At 37.5% G+C, this 21,892-nt stretch overlaps 1 protein-coding gene and 2 long non-coding RNA genes across 5 annotated transcripts in view; 2 read left to right on the top strand and 1 right to left on the bottom strand.

The window, feature by feature from the left end:
• The window catches only part of LOC147582489 (uncharacterized), a 433,267-nt gene that overhangs the window by 31,808 nt on the left and 379,567 nt on the right, over positions 1-21,892 (bottom strand). The window lies entirely within an intron of this gene.
• Positions 1-21,892, top strand: part of COMMD1 (copper metabolism domain containing 1) — a 192,763-nt gene that overhangs the window by 5,975 nt on the left and 164,896 nt on the right. The gene's annotated exons all lie outside the window — the stretch shown is intronic.
• On the top strand, positions 16,477-20,892 carry LOC147582493 (uncharacterized). The gene is made up of 2 exons (XR_015249195.1): positions 16,477-18,210; positions 20,727-20,892. It is a non-coding gene; the product is annotated as an uncharacterized LOC147582493 (long non-coding RNA).

Genomic DNA, 21,892 nt, shown 5'->3' with positions numbered 1-21,892 from the left:
CTTTATTTAAACATGCCAGGTGCTTTCTGACTCTTCAGGGCCTTTGCAGTTGTTCCTCCATATGCCTGTAATAATCTTCTGCCAGATATTCATATGGATTGTTCATTTGCTTCATTCATTCTCTACTTAAAAGTGCTGTTCTGTGAGGTCTTCCCTGACTTATCCAAAGAGTCTCACCTTTCCTCCCCTACTCTTTTTACACTGCTTTACTTTTCTTCATACTCAGTACTACCTGAAATTATATTATGTACGTATTAGCTTATTTGTTGACTTCCCTGTTGGAATGTAAGCATTAAGAGGGCAGGACTTCATTATTTTTATCTTTTTATTCCTAACTTCTAATACTGTTTCTAGCATGTAGTAGTAAAAATCTGTAGACTAAGTGAATGAGTGGCTAGTGCTTAAATATGGAGATTGCCATTAAAAAGATAAGCATGAGAGAAACCTACACATTTATCTATATGGGGAGAGCTGGAAGGTATAATATTCTAAGCCAGGGGTCAGCAAACTATGGCCCATGGGATGAATCTGGCCTGCAGCCATTTTTATTTTTTAAAGTTACTTAATTATCTTTATTTTTTTAAGTTTATTAATTTATTTTGAGAGAGAGAGCATGGGAGGGGGCAGAGAGAGAGGGAGAGAGAATCCCAAGCAAGCTCTGCACTGCCAGCCTGGAGCCCAATGTGGGGCTTGATCCCAAGAACTGGGAGATCATGACCTGTGCTAAAATCCAGAGCCGGATGCTTAACCGACTGAGCCACCCAAGCTCGAGATTTTATTTTTAAGTAGTCTTTATTCTCAATGCTGGATTTGAACCCACAACCTGAAATCAAGAGTCTCATGTTATATTGATTGAGCCAGCCAGGTGACCCCACTGCCATTTTTGTCGCATGCTTATTTATTTACATTTTGTCTTTAGCAATTTGCATTATTACAATAACAGTTGAGTGGTTGTGACAGAGATACGGCCTTAAAAAACCTAAAATATTTACTATCTGAACCTTTACAGAAAAAATGTGCTGATTTCTGTCTCAAACATCTATTCTTAAACTCCTGTTTTTTTAATTTATTTTTTTATTTTAAAAAAAATTTCAAGTAGGCTCTGTGCCCAGTGTGGGCCCAATGTGGGGCTTGAACTCACAACCCTGAGATCAAGATCTGAGCTGAGAGCAGGACTTGGATGCTTAACCAACTGAGCCACCCAGGTTACCCTTAAACTCTTGTTTAATATTTGGAAACAATATACTATATAAAAACTTTTTTTTAATGTTTATTTATTTTTGGGAGAGGGAGAGAGTGTGAACAGGGGAGGGGCAGAGAGAGAGAGAGGGAGACACAGAATCCGAAGCAGGGTCTAGGCTTTGAGCTCTCAGCACAGAGCCCAATGCGGGGCTCGAACTCACGAACCAGGAGATCATGACCTGAGCTGAAGTCGGTCGCTTAAGTGACTGAGCCATCCAGGCACCCTGAAACAATATACTATATAAATTATGTTCAGAAGTTGGTTACTTGATAAAAAATCTGGAAGCTGGAAATAGGGATTATTTTGTGTTCTGTCCTCTTGGGGAACTTTACTTCTTGTTCTTTAGGTTCATGAGATCTGTGGTAAATAAGAAATGAGCCTTAATGTTCCCGTGGTACTAAGTGTGTGTTCTGCATAAGACATAGAATTTGAATTTGGATTTTTTTTAATATTCAGAGTATGTGAAATTTATGTGTTTATTAATGTAATATAAGATAATATAAAACATATGTTTTGAGCCTGCAAATCAAGTAAAAACTATCAACGTGAAAACTGGTTTAAACTTACATTGGAAAATAACTTATAGATAATATAATATTAAGACTTGAAGAGCAGCTGGCTGGCTCAGTTGAAAGAGCATGAGACTTTTGGTCCTGGGGTTTAAGTTTGAGTCCTATGTTGGGTGTAGAGGTTACTTAAAAAAATGAAATATTTAAGGGGTACCTGGCTGGCTCAGTTGGAAGAACATGCGACTCTGGTCTCGAGGTTGTGAGTTCAAGCCCCATGTTGGTATAGAGATTACTAAAAATAAATAAATAAATAAACTTAAAAAAAAGATGTATAATAGTAAAAAGCTATAAAAATATTTCTATTTTATATATTTCTATTTTAAATCCCTGGTTCTGTTTCTCTTCTTGAAGCCGTACAAATTTATAATTTGTTTGAGAATTAGATTGACTGGAAAGAAAGGACCTGTGGTAATACAGGTTTTGTATATCATGTAATTCATGTGTATCATCTGAAGTGCTCGGTTTAATTTTTTTGTTTTTTGTTGAGCTACCTGTATGTTTTCCCTTATTAATTTTATTATAAATATTTATATTTATAAATATATTTATAAATATATTTGAATATATTTAAAATATATTTATAATATATTTAATAATAAATATATTTAAATAAATTAAATATATTTAAATAAATTAAATATTTATTTAATTTATTATATAAATATAAATTATATATTTATATAACTTATATATTATATATATAAATATATATTTATATAAAATATAAAATATATTTTATATAAATATTTTATATTTTTATATAAATATTTTTTATATAAATATTTTATATTTATATAAATATAAAAATATTATATAAGTATAAATAAATATAAATATTTATTTAATTTATAATTAAAAATTAAATAAATTAAATATATTTAAATAAATATATTTAAATATATTTAAAATATATTTATAAATATATTTAGTCTCATTAAAGAAAGTTTAGAAATGTGAGATGTGTAAAAACATACTATCTGTTGACATAACCAGTGTTAATGTTTTTGTGCATTTACGTATACCACAGATATTATTAAGCATCTTAATACATGCCATGCCCTGTGCTTGGGATACAGCATACAGCAGTAAGCATCACAGCTATAGTCCCTGCCCTTGTGGAATACATAGTTCTTGAGGAATATAGACATTAAGCCAGGGGTTACCTTTTGAAAAGGCAGCCAGAGTGTGCCAACTGATGCAGATTATAGGCAGTTTAGAATGGTTCCTAGCCCACTCTACAACATGAACATAGAAAGATAAGCAGGGAAAGGTCTACTTATTAAGTACAATGAACTGAAAGGAAAGGACAGAAACAGCACAAAAGTAATTTACCTCTGGTCCCAAGGTTGGGGTTTCTCATGAATATAGTTGACTACTATCATGATAATATCTTTCCTAAATGAGGATTGGACTGCTTTGGGACCCTATTTTAAGTTTCCTGACTTGGTCTTTAGGGCCTAATTATTAGCTGTCAGAACATCACCTAAAGTAGCTCTATCTTCTTGCTGGGCTCAGCTTGCTTTCTGTGTCTCTTCTCAGATCTTGAAGCATGTTCTCAAGTAGTTCCTCCTTAAGAAAAGGTATATGAGAGGTCACTTTTTTCTTTTTAAGTCTTAAAAAAGTATCTTTAGTCTCATACTTAATTGCTAGTTTGGTTGAAAATGTATTTCTAGGGGCGCCTGGGTGGCGCAGTCGGTTGAGCCTCCGACTTCAGCCAGGTCACGATCTCACGGTCTGTGAGTTCGAGCCCCGCTTCGGGCTCTGGGCTGATGGCTCAGAGCCTGGAGCCAGTTTCTGATTCTGTGTCTCCCTCTCTCTCTGCCCCTCCCCCATTCATGCTCTGTCTTTCTCTGTCCCAAAAAATAAAATAAAAAACGTTGAAAAAAAATTTTTTTTTAAAAAGAAAATGTATTTCTAGGTTGTGAAATTGACTCACAGTTTTGAAGTTGCGACCTTTTTCTCTGTGAGCTTTTGGGATTTTCTTTTCTTTTCTTTTTTTTTTTTTAAATTTTTTTTTTTTAACGTTTATTTATTTTTGAGACAGAGAGAGACAGAGCATGGACAGGGGAGGGGCAGAGAGAGAGAGGGAGACACAGAATCCGAAACAGGCTCCAGGCTCCTAGCTGTCAGCACAGAGCCCGACGCAGGGCTCGAACTCACGGACCGCGAGATCGTGACCTGAGCCGAAGTCGGACGCTTAACCGACTGAGCCACCCAGGCGCCCCTGGGATTTTCTTTTTATCCTTTATTTCCTTGAGTGTCCTTGGTTTGTGGTTTTCTTTTCTTTCATTATTTTGGCCGCTGTGGACCCTTTGAATTTGGAGACTTGACCTTTAGTTCTGGGAAATGTTGTATTCCTACTTTGATGATTTTTTCCCCCTCTTTTTTTCTCTAGTCTCTTTTTAGCACTCTGATTTTGAATGTTAGAGCTTCTAGACTGAATCCTTAATTTTTCTTTTATTTTCTCTATTTTCCATTTCTTTCTTCTACTTTTTGATCGATTTCCTAAACTTTATCTTCCAACATTTTAATTGAATTTTTCACTTGATCATGTTTTTAATTTCCAGGAATTTTATTTTGATGTGGACAGTATACTACTATGTTTAGTCAACATGTGGGAGAAAAAGGTTTTTTTTCTTGATCCTCTTAGGGACCTGGCCACATCTGAAAATTAAACTGACAAAAGACAGGTTAACAGGAGAAAAGGATACAAATTTATTTCATATAAGGTTTGCATGACACAGGAGCTTTCATAAGGAAATGAAGACCCAAAGAAACAGTTAGACCTGAGTATTTTATGCTGGGTTTGGTGAAGAGGTCACAGGAGGAGTAGGGGAGTATGAGGTAATTGTAGTAAACTGGAGTAAACTTTAGCAAGGCCTGTTTGTAGGGTTCTTTTTGACATCTCTTTATCTTTGGAGATAAGGATGCTCCTTTCTTCTGGGTATAGAGAGGGCACCTCTCACATGTGGATTTTATGACCTATTTCATGAGAAAGGAGTGGGGGAGAAGGTCAGAGACCTTCCTGCTCTGCCTTTTCTCCAACTACTTCATTTTCCAAGAATCCTTATGCCAGCTGTATTTTGGGGTAGCATGCCCTGAACCCCATCATCAGCAGTCTTTCCTCTTTTTTTAAAACACAAGGGGGTGTATACAATACATAATTTTCTTCATTTGAATTAAAAAAAATTTATTTATGGGGTGCCCGTGTGGCCCAGTTTGTTGAGTGTCGACTCTTGATTTCGTCTCAGGTCATGATCCTAGGGTTGTGGGATTAAGCCCTGGGTTGGGCCCCTTGCTGAACATGGGGCCTGCTTAAGATTCTCTCTCTCTTCCCGCCTCTGCCTCTCTCCCCTGCTCGCATGCTCTCTCTCAAAAAAGAAAAAAAATTATCATGAGTGATTTTTATATGCTATTTTTCAGTATTAGGGATTTGGTACCTTTGTACTCAGCATGGGTAAAAGCTTTTTTTCAGAGGCTTTTAATGAACATTGTACTGCTGAGATGTTTTGGGGTATGATGTAAGTAGAAAATGTTAAATTCTGGCTGAGGGATACCCTACTTAATCTTTTTAATATTCCAGTAGTTTAATATTTTGCAAACTCTGGTGTATATTTTTGGTTTTTAATATTTGTTTATATTATTTTAATTTTTTAAAATAATGTTTATTTTTGAGAGACAGAGCACGAGCTCAGGAGGGGCAGAGCGAGAGGGAGATACAGAATCTGAAGCAGACTCCGGGCTCTGAGCTGTCAGCACAGAGCCTGACACGGGGCTCAAACTCATAAACTGTGAGATTATGACCTGAGCTGAAGTCGGATGCTTAGCCAACTGAGCCACCCAGGTGCCCTGTTTATATTATTTTTAAAGCACATTTTAATCCTAGTTTCCAAATAACCTGGAAAATTTTGTGGTAAGTATTTATAGTAAAAGCAGAAGCTTTTTCTTTTCTTTTCTTTTCTTTTCTTTTCTTTTCTTTTCTTTTCTTTTCTTTTCTTTTCTTTTATAAAAGCAGAAGCTTAAAAGTATATTTGGCATTAGGTTTGTAAAATGATTTGAGTTGACTGCCCAGTAGTGATACTTTTTTAAAAAATGTTTTATTTAGTTTTGAGAGAGAACACATGAGCGGAAGAGGAGCAGAGAGAGAGGGGGACAGAGGATCCAAAGTGGGCTCTGTGGTGACAGCAGTGAGCCTGATGTGGGACTTGAACTGACAATCTGTGAGATCATGACCTGAGCTGAAATTGTCACTCAACTGACTAAGCCACCCAGGCACCCTGATAATTTTTTTTATCATCAAAGAATGGTATCTTCAGCTTCTGTGTGTGTGTGTTTTTTTTTTAGAGAGAATATGTAGAGGAGGGAGGGAGGGAGGGAGGAAGGGAGGGAGGGAGAGAGAGAGAGAGAGAGAGAGAGAGAGAGAGAGAGAGTCAGTCCTAGGCAGGCTCCAAGTCAGCACAGAGCCTAATGTGGGGGGCAAACTCACAAACCATGAGATCATGAGATTATGACCTGAGCCAAAGTCAGATGTTTAACTGACTGAGTTGCCCAGACACCCCTCAGCTTCTGTTTTGAGATTTATCTTGTGAAATGTATCTAATATCTCATTCTTGTGAAAAAAACAGAATACTTTAAAAAATTTTTTTTAAGCTTATTTATTTATTTATTTTGAGAGAGAGAGAGAGGTAGCAAGTGTGAGTGAGGGAGGGGCAGAGAGAGAGGGAGAGAGAATCCCAAGTAGGCTCTGAACTGTCAGCACAGAGCCCTGACACAGGGCTCGATCTCATGAACTGTGAGATCAAGACATGAGCTGAAATCAAGAGTCAAGACACTTAACTGACTGTGCCACCCAGACGCCCTGAAAAAGCCAGAATACTTTTTATTTTTATTAAAATTTGTTTTCAAAATCCTTTTAAATTTTGAGCTTTGTGTTTGCAATAGAGTTTTTGCATTTGTTATATAACGTAGAAATTTTTACTGTGTAAGATACTTTTTAATACATTATTGGTCTGAGTTTACAATTGAAAAATGTATAAAGCAGTTGTCTTCACTGACACTTCAGTGTTAAGAATGAACTTCACCCATATACGGTTCAGAGAGCAAATACTAAATAATAAATTAAGTTGATTTTAAAAAAGAATGCAAAATATCTGGTCTTGAAATGTGTAGATTAAGAGACCTGAATAGAAGAGACTGAAATATTGACTTATTCTGACATGTTTTCAGATTGATTTGTCTTTTGTCTTCATCGTGTTAACTGTAAGCAGTAGTAGTTCTGCTTTTCTGTGCTAGGTGGCAGTAGAATATCGGCTTGCTAACACTGCTGGAAGCAACAATGTTTCAAATGTTCTTTCTCTTGAATGTTCTAGTTAAGAAAACAAAGTTGGCTACTCAACAATAAGAATTTCTTATCCAAAAAGGAATGTAAAATACTTGGTTTGATGGCTTGAATTTAGAAATACCATTTTCTGGAAAATTTAAAGCTCTATAAATACATTCATTTTGCTATAGTTCCCTAGTTTTTGTATCAGTAAATGTTGCTAATTTCATTGAATAGTTTTGAGGATTTAGATGCTAACTTGTGAGATGCAGTTCTGCTTCTCTGAAGGATTGGCAAGCAACTGTTTAGTAAGATGTTACTTTTTTTATGTCACTGGACATCATGTGATAAAGCAGCAATTGCAGATTACCAGCCGGAGTTTATTTTAATGGGCTCAGATGACCGGTATGAAGGGTGCCTGATTGGCTTAGTCCAGTAGATCATGAGACTCTTGATCTTGGGGTTGTGAATTCAAGCCCCACTTTGGGCATGGAGCCTGCTTAAAAAAAATAAAGAGAAATCAAATGACTTCTATGAGGTGTTCTATAAATTTGGCTGATTCAATTGGAGGAGCATGCAGCTCTTGATCTCAGATTGTGAGTTTGAACCCCATTTTGGATATAGAGATTACTTAAAAAACCCAAAACTTAGAAAAAAAAAGATTAATTGAAGATCTATTTTTGAATCTCTTCCTCTCAAGGCTTTCTGGGTCTGCAAACTTTATGGGTTGAAGGAGTTCCTGGGTAGAGAGATTTTAAAGACAATTTCTCTGTTTGATTTAGCTATCAAATATTTACTGAGCCCTTAATGTGCTATATACCTGGCTCTGTACACAAAAGTGAGTATCACAGTCCCTTTCTTAAAGAATCCTGTATTACATGGTAAATGCCATAAGAAAGGTATAAAGGTGAAGCGGATCCTTATTTTAAATTATAGAAATATGAAAAATCATTTTTTTTGGTCCTAATAAAACATCTTCATTTTTTGGCTTTGTCTTAAGGTAGAATATAATTAAAATTTTTTTTTACATTTTTAAATTTATTTTTGAGAGAGAGAGCGAGCGAGCGTGAGCACAAGTGGGGGAGGGGCAGAGAGAGAGGAAGACTCAGAATCCAAAGTAGGTTCCAGGCTCTGAGCTGTCAGCACAGAGCCCGATGTGGGGCTTGAACTCACAAACCGCGAGATCATGACCTGAGCTGAAGTCAGACGCTTAACCAACTGAACCACACAGGCGCTCCTGTAATTTTTTTTTTAAGAACATAATTTTTACAAATTTTGACTTCATTATTTGTTTCAACTGATTCCTTGAGAAGTGCCATATTATACTAAATTAAAGAAATTTTGGTATGGGTTGTGTTACGTGTGCTTTATGTATGATTAACTTTTTGTTTTTTAATTTTTTAGAATATTTTTGAGAGAGGGGGAGAGAGACACAGAGTGAGTGGGGGAGGGGCAAAGAGAGAGGGAGACACAGAATCTGAAGCAGGCCCTAGGCTCTGAGCTGTCAACACAGAGCCCTATGTGGGGCTCGAACTCACAGACTGTAAGACCATGACCTGAGCCAAAGTTGGATGCTTAACCAGCCGAGCCACCCAGGTGCCCCATATGTATGATTAACTTTTAATGTTTTTGTATGCGAGTATGGAAATGTCTTTGAAAGATAGTATTCTGTATATTATTCTATGTCATGACATCTGATCGTGGTACCATTTATGAAATCCTTAAATTTCCATTTTGTTTATCCTGAGGGTATGTTACTTGAGAAGTAATCAAATCATTTATCATTTATTTAAAATGCATTCATTTATTCAAGTGAACATTTATTGAGCACCTACAATGCCAGGTCCTGTGCCTGGCACTGGGAACATCAGTGAATCAAACAGAGAATTTTCCTATCTCTTAGACTTGTCATTCAAGGAGGGAAGGGGTATCCTGATAGTAAACAAGAATGTGTGCATAAAGGAATGAGGGCAGAAAATGTATTAATTCGTTTTTACATACTTCTCTACCTTTACTTCTGATAATCTTGTTGATCCCTTAAAATCAGTGACAGACAGGGGTGCCTGGGTGGCCGAGTTGCTCTTGGTTTTCACCTCTGGTCATGATCTCATGGGTTTGTGAGTTTGAGCCCCATATCAGGTGTGGGCTGACAATATGGGGCCTGCTCGGGATTCTCTCTTTCTCCCTCTCTCTCTGCCCCTCCATCGCTCTCTCCATCCAAGTAAACAAATAAAACTTAAAAAAAAAAAATAACAAACATTTGCTGGGGATAATCAGTTTTGTGTCATTAGTATGTTTGGTTTTCTTGTAAGAAAACTTTACTTATAGGGTCCTTGGGTGGCTCAGTCGGTTAAGCGTCTGACTTTGGCTCAAGTCATGATCTCACGGTTTGTGGGTTTGAGCCCTGCATCAGGCTCTGTGCTGATGGCTCAGAGCCTGCTTCAGATTCTGTGTCTCCCTCTTTCTCTGCCCCTCCCCTGCTTGCACTGTCTTCAAAAATAAATAAAAATGTTAAAAAAAAAAAAACAACTTTACTTACAATCAAGGTGATAAATGTTAATATATTTTATTTAAATTTGATGTTCAGAACAAATCTCCTAGTATTTTATTTTTAATCATCAAGATTTGCTTCGTATAAAATAGATTACTTGACATACAAATATAAAATGACAATTTTTTAATTGAGAATTCTACACTGAGGGTTCCTTTCCCATTCATATATCATACATCTAATTTACTTTCCTTTAGATTATTTTTAATTATCTGTCCCTAAAGTCTTTGTATCATTTCTGGGTATTTAGCTAGTTCTCTATAGAGAGAACACTTTAATTTTATTTTTAAAAACTTGTTATTGGATATGGCATATATACCAAAATATACATAGACCACATGTGTGCACCTTAATGAATTTTCACAAACTGAACATATGCATGTAATGAGCCCCCACATCAAGAAACCAAATGCTATCAGCATCCTGGAACACCCTTATGCTCTTTACTAGTCACTAGCTCCTCCCCTCTTTACTAACTTCTTTTTAAAAAATTTTTTTTATTTTCATTTATTTTTGAGAGAGAGACAGAATGCAAGAGGGGGAGGGGCAGGGAGAGAGGGAGACACAGAATCAGAAGCAGGCTCCAGGCTCTGAACTGTCAGCACATAGCCTGATGTGGGGCTCGAACTCAACGGACCAGACCGCGAGATTATGACCTGAGCTGAAGTCAGACACTCAACCGATGAACCACCCAGGTGCCCCCCACTTTACTAACTTCTAACACCACAGATTAATTTTGCCTGTTTTTGAGCTTTATATAAATGTAGTATTAGAGTACATATTCTTATGTCTATCTTCTTTCACTCACTGTTATGCTTATGAGAGTCAGCATTATTGCATATAGTTGTAGATCATTATTATTGTTGTAGAGCAGGGATAAGCAAACTATGATCCACAGGCTAAATCTGGCTCCTGCCTATTTGTGTACAGTGAGATTTTTTTTTTTTAACATTTTTTAACAGTTAAAAGAATTTCTTATGACCTAGGAAACTTACATGAAATTCAAATTTTAATGTCTTAAAATAAAGTGTATGATTGCTTCTGCTCTACAAAGGCAGGGTTAAGTAGTTGCATCAGAGACTGGATGGCTGGCAAAGCCTAAAATAATTACTGTCTGGCTCTTTATAGAAAAAAGTTGCCAATCCTTGTTGAGTATACCAGTGTTTGAGTGAATACAAACCTAAAATATGGTTATCCATTGTACTGTTGATGGGGATTTCAAAAGTTTTTGGTTTTTGCTTTATTATGAATAGAGGAGACTACTTTTTAATCCTTAAAATTTAGTCATTATTTTCTCATTAGGTATCTTCCATGAGTAGAGAACTATTTTTATTTTTTATTTTATTTTATTGTCATAAGAAAGCTTAATAAAAATTTTAGTATTGCTGACTGTAGGTGTAGTGTTGTACAGCAGATCTCTAGAGCTTATTCATTGTGCTTAATTGAAACTTTTATGGCTATTGATTAGTAATTCACCATTTTTCCCGCCCCCCAAGTCTGATACCACCACTCTGATACTTTGATTACATGAATTTGACTCTTTTAGATGCCTTATATAAGGGGAATCATGCAGTTTTAATCTTTCTATGACTGGCTTATTTCACTTAGCATATTGTCCTCAAGGTTCATTCATGATGTTGCATATTATGAAATTTCCTTCTTTTTTTAAAAAATATTTTATATTTAAGTAATCTCTACACCTGCTGTGGGACTTGAACTTACAGATTTGCGTGCCCAACCGACTAAGCCAGCCAGGTGCCCCAAATGTCCTTTTCTTTTCTTTTCTTTTTTTTTTTTTGAGATTTTATCTTGTTTAAAAATTTTTTTTTTTAGATTTTATTTCTAGGTAATCTCTACACTCAGCATAGGGCTCAAACTTAAAACCCTTTAGATCAGGTGTCACATGTTGTATCAATTGAGCCAGCCATGCATCCCAAAATTTCCTTTTTTTTAAAGGCTGAGTAGTACTCTGTTGTATGAGAACCATGTTTGATCTATTCACAGGTTGATTTGATAATTTTTAAAAAATGTGTTATTAATTAATTTTTAATTTAAGGGGCGCCTGGGTGGCGTAGTCGGTTAAGCGTCCGACTTCAGCCAGGTCACGATCTCGCGGTCTGGGAGTTCGAGCCCCGCGTCAGGCTCTGGGCTGATGGCTCAGAGCCTGGAGCCTGTTTCCGATTCTGTGTCTCCTTCTCTCTCTGCCCCTCCCCCGTTCATGCACTGTCTCTCTCTGTCCCAAAAATAAATAAACGTTGAAAAAAAAAAAAATTAAAAAAAAAATTTTTTTTTAATTTAAAAAATGTTTTATTTATTGATTTTGAAAGAGAGAGCACACATGAGCATGAGTTGGAGAGGGGCAGAGAGAGAGAGGGAGAGAGAGAATCTTAAGCAGGCTCCATGCTGAGCACAGAGCCCGATGCAGGGCTCAGTCTCATGACAGTGAGATCATGACCTGAACTGAAATCAAGAGTTGCACAGTTAACCAACTGAACCACCCAGGTGTCCCTTGAGAAGTTTTTATATAGTTTCTTTGGGCTCTGGTTTGTCCTTATAAATAGATTGCACGTAGGAACCATGCCCTGAGTTGTATTTCTTCTGAACTCCTGTGTACCTGAGACATGTTTTCCTTTGAGGCTGCAAATAATTAAGTCATTATTCTTCTTAAGTTTTATACTCTCCTCTCTCTTGTCATACATTTTATCGCCTGTCCAATAGTACTTTAATGGCCTTTCTTCACTAGTACAGCGAGTGTGGCATTTTTGTGTTTTCTCTCATTCTTATTTTTCTTAATTGTTAAGTTATTTAAATTTCTACAGGCTAGGACTGCCTCTCTTATTGCAGGTCTATGAATTTAAGCTGGTAGTGGGACTCTGGTTTTAAGAGATGACCTCTAAACAATTTGGTTCCTTAAACAGTGATTTTTTTTTTTTTTAATTTTAGAGTGAGCACAAGAAGGGAAGAGGGGCAGAGGGAGAGAGAGAGAAAATCTTTTTTTTTTTTTTTTTTTTTTTAAATTTTTTTTTTTCAATGTTTATTTATTTTTGGGACAGAGAGAGACAGAGCATGAACGGGGGAGGGGCAGAGAGAGGGGGAGACACAGAATCGGAAACAGGCTCCAGGCTCTGAGCCACCAGCCCAGAGCCCGACGCGGGGCTCGAACTCACAGACCGCGAGATCGTGACCTGGCTGAAGTCGGACGCTTAACCAACTGCGCCACCCAGGCGCCCCTAAGAGAGAGAGAAAATCTTAAGCAGGCTCCACATGGGGCTCGATCCCACAACACTGGGATCATGACCTGAGCTGAAATCAAGAGTTGGATACTTAACTGACTGAGTCATCCAGGCGCCCCAGTAATTTTTTTCACATAAATATTAATTTATGCACTTGAGTTGGATACTACACTAATCATGTGCTCTCTCCCAAGAGAAAGGTTTATGGTCTGTCAATAGTACTGCGGAGGAAGTGAAGAGGGGTATTTTTTTAGTTTGATTGCTTCTGGAGACTTTCCCACACTTATGTCTTTGAGCTAGCCACAAAATGTTCTTTGAGAAAAAGCTAAATTCTTTCTCCATGAAGTTAAAGAAGGGCTAATGTGTTGCTTGGAGTATTCAGTAGGAGGAAACATTCATTGTGCTTCATCATGGATTTTTTTCCTTTGCTGAGATTGGAGTCCTACCCCAAACTAGAAGAATACAGTGATCAGTAAATTACTGGGTAAAAGTAACTTGACAGAATGAAAGCTAGTTAGTAACAGTTAGCTTCTACTACTAAAGAGAGTAATTTAGAAGTATCTAGAACATCAGTGCTTCTCTTCTGGCATAAACAGCCATTTAACAACAGATCCACATCATTTTGATTTTCCAGTGAGTTATAGAGGGAATCCTGAGCCTGTAAGAGTTTTACTAGAAAAAAATCCTCGGGGCGCCTGGGTGGCGCAGTTGGTTAAGCGTCCGACTTCAGCCAGGTCACGATCTCACGGTCTGTGAGTTCGAGCCCCGCGTCGGGCTCTGGGCTGATGGCTCGGAGCCTGGAGCCTGTTTCCGATTCTGTGTCTCCCTCTCTCTCTGCCCCTCCCCTGTTCATGCTCTGTCTCTCTCTGTCCCAAAAATAAACGTTGAAAAAAAAAAATTTTTTTTAAAAAAAAGAAAAAAAAAAAAAGAAAAAAATCCTGAGTTAACTCAAAAATATATTTTCTTTCTTCAGTTATATTTGTGGAAGGTAAACATTTGTAATTTAAAATGTGTTAAATTCTTGAGTTTAGTTATTTACAGAAGTATTGAAGTGTCGTATAAATACATCCTGTTGGTCATTGTTTCTGAGAATTAGTCTAACCAACAAATATTATTTTCGGCAGGAAGGGTGATTGATTAATTTGCTTTACCTTTCTTAATGTACTTGTTTTGCATAAAGTTTTTTCATCTTGATTTCTAAGAAGTAGTCCAAAGTTGGCGGTTCTACTGTTTCTTTTGTTTATTAATTTACTATGTTTTCTCAATTACATAGTTACAAACTAGAAATTTTTTTTTTTTAAAAAAATTTTTTTTTTTCAACGTTTATTTATTTTTGGGACAGAGAGAGACAGAGCATGAACGGGGGAGGGGCAGAGAGAGAGGGAGACACAGAATCGGAAGCAGGCTCCAGGCTCTGAGCCATCAGCCCAGAGCCCGACGCGGGGCTCGAACTCACGGACCGCGAGATCGTGACCTGGCTGAAGTCGGACGCTTAACCGACTGCGCCACCCAGGCGCCCCACAAACTAGAAATTTTTTTAAGTTTATTTATTTATTTTGAGAGACAGAGCACAAGTGGGGGAGGGGCAGAGAGAAGGAGAGACAGAATCCGAAGTAGGCTCCACGCCATCAGTGCAGAGCCTGATGCAGGGCTTGATCTCACGATGGTGAGATCATGACCTGAGCCTGGATCAAGAGTCTGACGTTTAACTGTCTGAGCCACCCAGATGCCCTGAAATTTAGGTTTTGAACCTTTATTTATTTAACTTTTAATTTTTTTCTTGTTACGGGTTCTGTAGAGCATTTTGGACTTGAATATTATATTTGTTATCTTCTTACTATAATAACAGATTATATAAGAAGAAATATAGAAGATAGTAATTAGGTTTATAGCTCTTTTAATACAGAAAATGACCAGATCTTGGTTTATAATTTGTATTATGACATTACAAAACTTGGTGATTTGGGGCATTTAAAATTGATGTGGGGTTATTTTTTGGAGGAATCTGGCCCAATGCAGGAAGCATTCTGAGAATTTGCCCTGAAACCAGAACCTTAAACTCTTAGTCTGGGTTTTTTTTTTTTTTTTTTTTAAAGATTTTATTTTTAAGTAATCTCTACAACCCAGTGTGGGGTTTGAACTTACAACCTGAAGATCAAGAATTGTATGCTCTACTGATTGAGCTAGCCGGGCATCCCATTAAATTTTTAGTCTGGTTTTTAAGGTTCTGTTTCTACCTTATTTATATAGCTTTGTGGCTATTATCTTATAAAAGTCCGTGTGGCTTAGGTTTTTTTCTTTTTAGAATTTTAGGGAAATTGAATTTAATTAAAATAAACAAATGTGGAGTAATTCCAGATGTGCTATTAATTATAATTTCTTTAAAAGACCCTTTATACACATCTAGCCAAAGATTGCATAGTACCTATGTAGGAGAAGGTTAAGATAGGGATAGACATCTGTTTGGAGGAAAACAATTAAGAATCAAATTCATAGAATCACCATTGACTTTGCTTTGCATGGTTACTGGGTTAGCATGTAAATTTGTTCTGGAGTGACTAAAACTGTAGATCTTTTTGTTGAATAACAATGTAATTTAATATAATCTTAATGTGGTGTTCTGTAATTAGACTTTGGTAATATGGAAGGCAGCAAATTGCTTTCAGGATATATAGCCCCAAGAGATTTTGCTGAAGCAGATACTAGGCTGCTCTTTCGGGCATTCAGAATATTAAGATTTGAAAGCTGACTTGATTAGTGGACTCGAAAACTGAAAACATCACTTTTTATAGGTATACGTCAGAATTTGTTATTAAATTGTAAACTCTTTTAGTACTCCATTGGGTTAGGCCTATGCATTAATTTTCTTCTGTCTAGGTGAATGATAGATGATGCAGAATTAACTCGTTTTAATCAGGTGATGAAACAAGTATGCAGTCTTTCATTCATTCCTATATTCATTAAACTATGTGCAAAGTATTGTGCTCAGTATTGGGAATATAAAATGAGTGAGATGGTATGTATTTCACAAGGAGCCTGTAGTTTACTGGGGTAGGTGAACAGTTATGTAAATGATAAGAATTAAAGGCAAAATATAAAGCATAATCAGTGAGTTATAATTAGTTTCAGTTATTAGAATGTAACAGCATTTAAGTTTGGTCTAGAAGTTAACATTGCCACAAGCAGAATAAGGGGTTCTTGGTAGAGAACCACATTAAGACATGTAAATATGGAAATGTGTGTTGAGTTCAAGGACTGGCAAGGTTACTCTCAGACATGTGAGATAAAACATGATAAAGGGGACCTGATTGTCAAGAATGCTCTGCTAGGGGCGCCTGGGTGGCGCAGTCGGTTAAGCGTCCGACTTCAGCCAGGTCATGATCTCGCGGTCCGTGAGTTCAAGCCCCGCGTCGGGCTCTGGGCTGATGGCTCAGAGCCTGGAGCCTGTTTCCGATTCTGTGTCTCCCTCTCTCTCTGCCCCTCCCCCGTTCATGCTATGTCTCTCTCTGTCCCAAAAAATGGATAGACGTTGAAAAAAAAAAAATTAAAAAAAAAAGAATGCTCTGCTAATACATTTGGACTTTATTCTGTGGGTAGCAAGTGATGAAGGAGCTTGGGGCAAGCTGAGGGCACAGTAAAGGTTAACAGCACCCCCCTCCCCCCTCCCCCACCCCCCCCAGTCCCCAAGCATCCCCGCCCCTCAGGTGTAGTATGTGTGATATTCTTCAGACACTCCTGGCCACACAAGAACGAAGGAAAGGGGTTAAAGTGCTTGCCATGGTGATGTGGGAAACTAAGGTAAATGAAAAATTAAATTCCTTTACTGCTTATAGCCCATTGGCAAGTCCTTGAAACCAGCAGAATGACCTCCCTCTACGAGCTCAGCTGCCTCAAGGAGGACACTTTGCTAGGGGCAAAAGGGAATCTTGGCTTAACATTATCCCAACCTCAAGGATCCTGTAAGTCCACTTCCTTTATCTCAACTGCCCCAAGATATATGCTGACAATCATATTCTAAGCTTATGGCCCCCTGATATACATCTGAAGGGTCTCGTGACTGAGGTTTTACTAAACAGTAATAAATGGCACTTCCCTAGCAACAGCTCGCCCCTCAAGGTCTTGGAAACCTTGCTTCCAAAATTCCTTAGAGACTTACTCTGTCCCTGACCTCTGTCAACCTGAGGGTGTATAATGAGTTACCTGTCACAACTCCAGTGCAACTCTTCCTGCCCACGGGTCCTGTCTCTGTGCTTTAATAAAATCACCTTTTTGCACCTTTTTGACATCTTCAAGAATTCCTTCTTGGCCGTCAGCTCTGGAGCACTCCATCGTCACTATAAAACTTCATCAGCAAGGAGCCAGTGAAAGAATGTGATTGGATAAGTGACATAAAATCAGATTTATATTTAGAAAGAAAGCTTCTTAAGTAGTCTAAAGCATGAGCTACTTCAGTGTAGCCATCAAATGATGTAGTTCTCTAGTGTTTGTGGTAGGTTTACTTATTGGTGAGTAGACCATATGACCCACCCACCCTTACTCATTATAAGATTAAATTCCTGATTTACTTAGCAAAGGATACAGAATCTCTCGAGGGAAAGTGGCCAAATAATGCAGGAGAAAAATGCAAACACATTTCATCTTGGCTTTTTCTGGCCACCACTGTTTCTCTTCCTAAAATTTAATTCTTAGCACATATCTGCCCTATTGCCCTATTATATTGACTCACATCACCATTCCAGATTTAAAAATGTTTAAAACACTTGCCCTGCCACGTTTGCATCAGTAAAGCTTCATTTGCATCATTAAAGTTGCTTAGAAGTATCAAAATTAGTTTACATTTCACCACATCTTAATTAGTAAGCCCAGATTCCTACTTACTCAGCCCAGATTTTCAGTAAATAACAACATGGTCACTTGGCTGCAGCAAAAAGAAACAAAGCAACTGATACAATCCACAAGATGGGAGATTGATCCTGAATTGTGAAGTTGATGTTTGCACAGTACAAGATAGTTAATTTTTGATTACCCTAGTACCTTTTATTTCCTGCCCTATTGTGAATTTGTGTCCATTGTATAACAAATTAAAAAATTAGTGGAAGTCCTGGGCCTGAAGAGTCAGTGGCTTGGATTAGGCTGTAATTGGGGCAAGCCAGTAAGGAAATTTGCATTTAGTTTCCTCTATGCCTTAATCTTCTCGGGCTGTCATAATTCCATAGACTGGGAGGCTTAAACAAAAGAGATTTGTTTCTCATGGTTCTGGAGGCTGGGAAGTCTGAGATCAAGGTGCCAGTAAGGTAGGTTTCTTTTGGCTTGCAGGCAACTGCCATCTGACTGTGCATATGTAACCTCTTCTTTGTGCACACAGACAGGGAGGGAGGGCAAACTCTCTAGTGTCTCTTATAAAGGCACTAATTGCATAATGAGGGTCCCACTGTGTGTCCTCATCTAACCCTAATTACCACATAGAAGCCCCATCTTCTAATACCATCACATTGGAGGTTAGGGCTTCAACATAAGAATTTTGGGAGGATACACACATTTAGTTCATAACACACTGCAGACGTTTTGCCTCCATAATAATAAGTTGTTTTGATACTGTAGGCTTGAGGAGGAAATTAATCTTTATACTTACTGTTTAATTTGTATATAAATTTCTCCCTGGGAAGTTAATAGCCATCAGAATCTTTTAGCTGACGAGTTTGACATTTTTTAACCTGAGTGAGCCAGCTGGGCGCCCTTCCCCTTGCTCTCTTTGAAAAATAAAACAATGGAAATTTTTCTCTTGACCATGTATGTCTCCTGATATTAAAACATGCATTTAATTTTTTTGTGGTAACTGGCGTCATTAAAACACATTACTGTTACTTTAAAAAATGTAAATAGATTTAATAATTAGAAGAGTTTTAAGTTTACTGCAAAATCAAGCAGAAAGTGCAGAGTTCTCATATACTCCCTGCTCCTACACATGCACAGCTTCCCTATTCTCAATATCTCACTTCTGAGTGGCATATTTATTCCAATAGATGAACGTATGTTGACATATCATAATCACCAGAGACCATAGTTTACATTAGAGTTCACTCTTGGTGTTATACATTCCATTATGAGTTTGTGTGTGTGTGTGTGTGTGTGTGTGTGTGTGTGTGTGTGTGTGTGTGTGTTTAAGTAAGCTCTATGCCCAGCATGGAGCTTGAACTCCTGACCCCAAGATCAAGAGTCGCATGGTCTTCCAACTGAGCCAGCCAGGTGCTCCCCGCCATCCCCATTATGGGTTTTGGCAAATGTATAATGATGTGTATCTAGCATTATAGTATACAGAATGGATTCATTACACTAAAAATCCTCTGTTTTATCTGTTCATCTCTCCTTCCTCTTTCTCCCTTGGCAGTCACTGATTTTTTTATTGTCTCTATGATTTTGCCTTCTACGGAATGTCTATAATTGAAATCATAGAATATGTAGCCTTTTCTGATTGGCTCCTTTCACTTAGTAATATGCATTTAAAGTTCTTCCATGGCTTTTCATGGCTTGATAGTTGAGGTTTTTGTTTTTGTTTTTAAGAGGAAAAGCACTCATTTCTTTTTAGTACTGAATAATATTCCATTGTCTGGATATACTAGTCTGTTTATTTATTTACCTACTGAAGGATTTCTTGATTGCTTCCAAGTTTTGGCACTTATGAATAAAGCTGCTATAAATATTGTGTGCAGATTTTTGTGTGGCTATAAGTTTTCAACTTATTTGGGAAAATACTAAGGAGTGCAATTGTTGGAAATTGCATATGGAAAGAGTGTGTTTAGTTTTTAAGAAACCACCAAATTGTCTTCCAATGAGGCTGTACCACTTTGATTTCTTACCATCAATGAATGAGAGCTCGTGTTGTTTCACCAGCATTTGGTGTGTCAATGTTCTGGATTTTGTCCATCCTAATAGGTGCATTGCTTTAACTTTTGGATTGGTGGTTTATTTCTGAAAGTTGTGGAGACTGCTTAATTGTGTAAAAGTGTTATTAATGTCTTGCATGACGGAGCACCTGGGTGGCTCAGTCAGTTAAACATCTGACTTCAGCTCAGGTCATGATCTTCATGGTTTGTGAGTTTGAACCCCTGTCGGCTCTGTGCTGACAGCTCAGAGCCTGGAGTCTCCTTCAGATTCTGTCTCCCTCTCTCTCTGCCCGCTCCCCCCATCCCCAACTCATGCTCTGTCTCTCTCTCTCAAAAATGAATTTTAAAAACATTAAAACATTTTTTTTCATGACATAGACAAGTGTATTTACCCAGAATAGAATCTAATTGCAAGTGCCAAATAGTCTTCAGTTGTGTCTAAATGTTTATATTGCTCTAGAGTATATCTGTACTTTGATTACATATCTTATGTGCATATAGATAAGAGCTGAAAGGGAACTTAAAGTGATTTGCTGGCCTACCTTCTGTTTTCATTAGAGTCTGTAAAGGAAAGAGAAGCTTGAATAGTTTACCTTTTAGCATGTGCTTTAAATATTTGATATTTGAGTTGATTTTAGTTATAATTCAGGCCATTTGTGAAGTCTTTGTGACATTTGCTTGTGGTAGATACACATTTGCAAAATCTTTTTAAAAACTTGGTCATTTTTTACTGTATGTTTGATTATATTCCAGAAATGTGGCAACTTGAGAAAAAAATGGAATATGGGCTACCATGGATTTTAACGACTTTGTACATTTAAAATATTAATGATGCCTAAAATACCATACCCATGGGTTTGTAATTCAGGTTGTTAATGACTTCTCACCTTAAAATTCTTACGTTCCACTCTTACATGTATTTTTAGGTTCCTTTGAAATTTGTCAGATGTTCTTCTGGATTGTGTTTTTCTTCAAACAAAGCAAGAATAAGACTTGAAAACAAATTATGTCAGCAGTGTGCCAAGTCTTGTTGCAAGAGACAGAGACCACGGGTTAACAATTTAAAAATAAAGATTTTGCTATTTAAAAACATTTTTTTTAATGTTTATTTATTTTTGAGAGAGCGAAAAAGAGCGCAAGTGTGGGAGAGGCAGAGAGAGCAAGACAGAGGATTCCAAGCAGGCTTTGCACTGACAGCAGAGAGCCTGATTCGGGACTCAAAGTCCACAAACTGTGAGATCATGACCTGAGCTGAAGTCAGCTGCTCAACCAACTAAGCCATCTAGGTGCCCTAAAGATTTTATTTTAAGGACTGCATTGCATGAAGGACGCAGGGGAGTGCGTACCAGTTACAGGTTGAAGATTACCAGCTCATTTCCTTAGTATATCAAATTATATTTTTTTAATAGACTTTTTTTTTAACGTGTGTATGGGGGCATGGGGAGTGAATTGATTTCCTGCCCTCAGGTAGGAAAGAGGAGACTTGAATCTCATGTAGAGGACAAGGATACTAAGCCTTGGAAAAGGGACAGAGCCAGTAGTCTTATGTTAGCAAACTTGAAAAAGACTATTTGTTAGGTAGGCAGACTAATAACAAACATTTGAAAAAGAACATTGTGTTTGTTCAGTAAAACATTACAGATTTGTCTATTATTTAATTCCTTTTAACCATTGAAATTTTATTGCTTTATTATGGAGGACCCGATTTTTTTAAGTTATCTTTTGGAAGAAAAAAAGCATTCAATGATCAATTATCATTGGAATATGCTACATATTGTATTCCTTTCTCAGAGATGGGCATGAACATATTAAAGACACCAAGACATTCTGCCTAAAGAAGCATGTTTAGGGGCTCCTGCGTGGCTCAGTCAGTTACACGTCTGATCTTGATTTCAGCTCAGGTCATGGTATCATGGTTGTGAGAGCGAACCCTGCCCTGGGCTCTGTGCTGGGCGGTGGGTTCTATGGTGGGCGTGGAGCCTGCTTAAGATTCTCTCCCTCTCCCTTTGCCCCTCCCCTGCTTGCACTCACTCTTGCTATCTCTTTCTCAAAAAAAGAAGCAGGTTTAACTTTCTTTGACTCAGGATTTCTC

Source organism: Puma concolor, chromosome A3, assembly GCF_028749965.1.
Source record: "Puma concolor isolate L17-30 chromosome A3, mPumCon1.1.hap2, whole genome shotgun sequence".
NCBI classification, from domain to species: Eukaryota; Metazoa; Chordata; class Mammalia; order Carnivora; family Felidae; genus Puma; species Puma concolor.
This window is presented reverse-complemented; position numbering and strand designations above follow the sequence as displayed.